This window comes from Lupinus angustifolius, unplaced genomic scaffold, assembly GCF_001865875.1.
Source record: "Lupinus angustifolius cultivar Tanjil unplaced genomic scaffold, LupAngTanjil_v1.0 Scaffold_22_4, whole genome shotgun sequence".
NCBI classification, from domain to species: domain Eukaryota; kingdom Viridiplantae; phylum Streptophyta; class Magnoliopsida; order Fabales; family Fabaceae; genus Lupinus; species Lupinus angustifolius.
This window is the reverse complement of record NW_017719762.1, coordinates 1-5,755: the sequence shown is the minus strand read 5'-3', so window position 1 is coordinate 5,755 and position 5,755 is coordinate 1. Positions and strand designations below refer to the sequence as shown.

The window sequence follows — 5,755 nt, the reverse complement described above, 5'->3', positions numbered from 1 at the left end:
GATCAACAATTTTAGATTGTTGGAATTGTTTCGGAAAATACCTAGAACATTTACCATCTTTCATACATGGAGAATATTTGTTGCAAGAACAACATGGACCATGAATCATATTTGACTTGACTAAGTTATACAATTGAGGATCATCATTCTGATTTGGAATTTCAGCAGATATAATTCTATCAATGTCATTTGGAGATGAATATTTGTTAAATGGATGCAAAAAAAAAAGCAAGTATGCATGTGGTAAATCTCTTTTCTGAAATTCAATGGTGTACATATCTAAAACATTAAATCAAAAGGATTAATAAGTATTGAAATTTAATTAAATCCAGACATGTATCAGATAATTGAATAAATTATATGGAATAAATACTTACACGCAATTACTTTATCCAAAACATGCCTCTTCTTCAAATCTTGAAGTAATTCTTCAAACTTAATTTTAAAAACCATTGAGATGATATCTGGCCTATCATGTGGCTTCAAACCCATAGGGTTAAGAAATCTTACAATTTCAAGCCAATTAGGATTGTATGTCATTGTCAAAAACAAATCAGGAAATCCAAGTGAACTACAGATGACCATCCTATTATAGTATAATTGATCCATATATCTACGACTACCAACAAATGTGGAAGGTAAAATCACATTTTTTCCAATATTTGATCCCTAACTTTGGTCATTTGTTTGAGATGCATTCAAATTTATGTATTTATCAACACTTAGTTTTGACTGGTTTCTTTTAATAAAAGGCAATCGCTCAGACTCCACCATGGTGTAAGTGTCTACTACAAATTGATGAAATAGTCTTCTTGATCGCAATAAAGTTTGAGCATTATTATTCCTTGTTTGCAATTTAAAGGAAATCAATTCTCTTACAGAAAGACAATTTTGTTTTCTATTTTGAGAATCAACTCTTACTCTATGACATATATCATGTTTGTAACCATCCTCTCCAAATGGAAACAACAATGGATATTTAAAAGCCAAATAGCTTGCATGTAATTCATCAATTCTCTTCAAATGACCAACTTGTGTTTCCATAATTATATTTTTTGTGATGTTGAGTCAATATCTCCAACTATTAAAACAACCATTTCAGAAACTGTTGGTAAGTTATTTATTTTGCATCAGAATTCCTTTCGGGAATTAGCTTCAACTTCAAGTTTGGAATAACACCATCTTTTAATTTTTCCCTTGCCATTTTAAAAGGCTTCGCATGGACATTATTTTCATCCAACATTTGTGATAATTGTAAAACTACTTTTGAATCAACCTTGTTCCTATATTCATAGATTGAACAGAAAATAAAAAATGAGTATTTGGATAAATAAATAAATATGACACTATTTGTATAGTAATTAATTACCATATACGTTATTTTTTCCATCATGTTTTCAATTTCATATTTTGTATCATAAATATAGAGTTGAGCAAACATCGGGCATTGTTCAGGCATCGGTAACATGCTACCAATGTGATGACATAGTTGTCCTTGTATCTGAATAGTTGGTGGACCTCTACTATTGTTGATAGATCTATCAAAAATTTGCACCCACTGATGTGAACACAAATGTCATATTATATAAATGATGATTATTTTGATAATTTAGGCTATCACTGGAGAAGTTATCAAAAAGTAGATGTTGAAGGAGGGGATGATGTGTTTTCAGTAATGAGATTTGTACTTTTCCATCACCGCAACAAAGTTCATACTGAGGTGCTGTAGTATTTCTATGTTTCCAGATTCTCTCTTGATACCAAATGCATGTCCCATTTTGAGGATAGTCTGAAAATTTGGGACATGGCACCTTATACTTGTCTTTTTTATCTTACACGGGATCTCAGTCTTGTGAGTTGGGTTTCTGTTTTGTTGTTATTTTAGCTTTCCAATGTACCAAAAAAATTCATAATGTATATTAAATAACCTTGTTGACTTTGAAACATTGAGGTCATATATGAGTTATGAAATTGATCATCATCCTCTAAAGAGTCTTCAATATTCACATCTTTCAAAAGTAAACAAAATCCAATATTAGTGTACACTAGAAACAATAAGTTTGCTAATTTAATGACTAATAATATGATGTCATATTAAATGAATACCTTGTATGTCAATATCAGACATGTCATCATCTTCTATTGTATGATGATTGAATTGGTAACTATAACTTTTAGTTGATGTAAAAGGCAAGACATTTTTGTTTCCTTGTGCCACACTATTGATATGTTCATCATTGACTATGCTTTCATATCTACTCATTAGATTTACACCTAAAGATTCTTTGTTGATGAATCTCTTCTTCCTACTTTGCTCATGAATTGTAGATGGTTGGGTATGGGATGCAGAAGTTGATGCGCCATTTGTATTAATTAAACCATAATTCTATGGAAGTGGTTGTAGCTTTGATCTTAAATAATGTTTACCCTTATCCGATAAAGCATACTTTCTTTTATTTCTTTCAATTGAAGCACAAATATTAGGATTATTATTATCCATTTTAACCTCAGCAGAAATAAATTTGCAAACAAACTCTCTGTTTAAAAAATATAGACATGTTCTGTGTAACTTTAGTGGATACTTTAAATAACTTTGAACTAAAAATAATAAAGTATCAAACTTTGATGTGTTATTTCCATTCAAGTATTGTTTTAAGGTTTGTGGTCTACAATCTTTACTACTATATTTTTATACTTATAACTTAAAATCACTCATCCATGTATTCGTAGTGTAGTTAATTATTACTGCAGAGATATTGATTACATTATTGGTTAAACAAATACAGATGTTATGTAATTAATATGTTATGGTTTAGTAATAATATGATAAACCATAAAAAATTATATATTGAAGTTTAAAGAAACAAAAAAACAATTTGTGTGAAGGAGAATAGAATTATAATTCATTCACAACAAACTTTTTAAAAAATATCATTGTAAGAGTCCATAACATATTACAAAGTAATATAAACAAAGTATAAAATGATAGTTCTATGAACATATAAAAGGTACATAGCAGAACGTTTAATAGTTGATAGTAGGACAATTCATAACATGTCTGCTTTGATAACAATGGAAAATATAAAATGTTATTCAGAATTAATCATATAATATTGTATATGTAAAATAGTAAATTAATCTTGACATGTTAATATCCCAAATGAGTAAAACTTTAAGGGGGAACACCAAATTCCATTCCAAAAGTGATCCTCGAATGATAGACTGAAAAGTTCAGCCACCTCTAAAAAAGGAAGATCAACAACAATAGGTGTATATTATAACATTAGGCACATTGTATATACACTTCATGTGGCTCATTAAGAGCAAAATCAACAACACCAATCCAAAATCTAAAGACCACACATATAACAACATAACACACTTGTTTGTATTTCTAATAAGTTAAAGAATTTGATCCACCTTGTATATGATATGTTAGTGTTAAAGATAACTCATTCTTAGTTAGTTTTCAGTAGTTATGGTAGTTAAGATTATTTTTACTTTAAATGGTAGCTTGAGTTTCAAACAACTACCAATTTCTCCATTGTATAAATTCTCTACACTTTGTCTTTGTGTAGAGCCAATCCCAATAATAAAAGTTCAATGATTTTTCTTCTCTTTTGCTCCTTCAATTCCCTTCTTTTCTTTCTTGCATGATTGCTAAGAAACTAAGATGGTATCAGAGCAATTAATTATCCCTTTTCATGGCTTCCACTTCTTGTTGTCATTCAAGAAATATGTTTATAGTGGTGATCATGGCAAATGTTACGTTGTTGTGAAACACAATCATGGTGGAGAAGGTTGTTACCTTTAGAACCATAAAATTCATAAACAACAAGCTTGTTTCCAGGAAGCAATTCATCATTGAAGCTCTTCATCCAAGGAGGGCAAATGTACCAAAAGCGGGACTTAAGGAGAAGCTTGCAAGAATGTATGAAGTGAAGGATGTTAACTCTGTTCGTATTCAAATTCACAACACATTTTGGAGATGGCAAATCAACTAGTTTTGGTTTGATCGATGACTCTATTGAGAATGCAAAGAAGTATGAGCTTAAGTACATGCTTATCAAGATTGGTCTAGACACTAAGGTGGAAAAGTCAAGATCATGAAAGAAATATTATCACAACAAAGATAGCAAGAATCCAAACCAATCATTCAAGGTCTAATAGTGACCAATCTTTGATAAGCTTCAAGCATGGTCATGATTCTCTTTCACCAAATTTTGTTCTTTTTCCCTCTCATCAATATGTTCTCTAACTTTATCATTTTCTTTTACAATATTCATATTCTTTCTTTCTTTCTCTAAATTCTTCTTGATATTTTTGAACAAATTTTCCTAATATTTCTCTTAATTATTCTCAATGTTCTTGAGACAAATATTACCTCTATTATTCTCTTGTTATTCTTGAGCAAAATTGCTAATATTTCATATCACTTTTCTCTTGTTATTCTTGAGAAAAATTGCTTATATTTCATCTCATTTTTCTCTTGTTATTCTTGAGAAAAATTGTTCATATTTCATCATGCCAAGAAACCAAGATGGTATTCTACTTGAGCATTGTTCTTAAAGAAAAGAAACAATCATTTTTTCAACATTTTGGTGGTTCTTCCAAACTCCATATCCGACTTTTCACTTTTGCTACCTTATACCCAAGCTTAGAATTAATGGTATTCACTCTCCAACTTGAGGGGAGATGTTAAAGATAACTCATTCTCAGTTAGTTTTCGGTTATGGTAGTTAGGATTATTTTTACTTTAAACGGTAGTTTGAGTTTCAAGCAACTACCAATTTCTTCATTGTATAAATTCTCTACACTTTGCCTTCATAGAGCCAATTCCAATAATAAAATTTCAATAATTTTTCTTCTCTTTTTCTCTTGGATATAGGTGGATAATTAATAAAATGAGGTGCGATCTTTAATAAATCGAAGGAAAACTGATAATGCAAACTATAAGTTGGTAAACAAATAAAATCTATTCAATACAAAATGGAAATCAGTAAAGAGGAGATAAATCACCAAAGGCTGCAATTGGTATTCATGAAACTTCATAAGGCAACAATTTCGAAGACAATAACATATATTATTATAGAATAACTTGCTCATTAGTAATACATATTGAATATTAGAGGAGGACAACATCATGTACTAAATGTGATAACATTCAAAACCTAGAAAACCATTATCCGAATGGAGAGATATATATGTTGGGAAGAACATTATGTATAGAGTGAGTAATATTACCCGAATTTTATAATATCAAATGACTTTGATTTTCTTTTGACAACTGGTAATGGTTCTTAAACTATAAATACAAATACAATAGTTATATACATAAGTCAATATGATTCTTCAACTGTAAGTACTATTAGAGAAGTTATAATTCTAGCCTTTTATGATGTCATTAGCTGAGTTTCCTTTATTAGAAACTTTTGGTAGTTAAGTTGGTTGGTGAATTGCTATAAATAGAAAGTAGTTGCTAAACATTGAGTTGAGTGCATTGTATTGATTTGTGAGGCTCATTCAATACAAGAGGTTATTCATTGTTAATTCTATCTTCTTCTCTTCTACTCAAGTTCACTTTCTTTCCTAAATTCCATTGCCTTTGGTTGCTGTCCATGATTGCATTGTGTATGCAAATGCTGTGAGTTTGGCACTGGTTTGTTGGTTCTGGTTTTAACAGTGGTATCAAGAGCTAGGAAGAGCAAGATTCTGTGTGGTTCTTGTTCAAGAAGATCGAGGAAGAAGGAAGTGA

General features: G+C 30.1%; 1 pseudogene; it reads left to right on the top strand.

Annotated features, from left to right (window-relative positions):
* Positions 1-3,775: 3,775 nt before the first annotated feature.
* LOC109338329 lies at positions 3,776-4,118 on the top strand (annotated as a pseudogene).
* Positions 4,119-5,755: the final 1,637 nt, after the last annotated feature.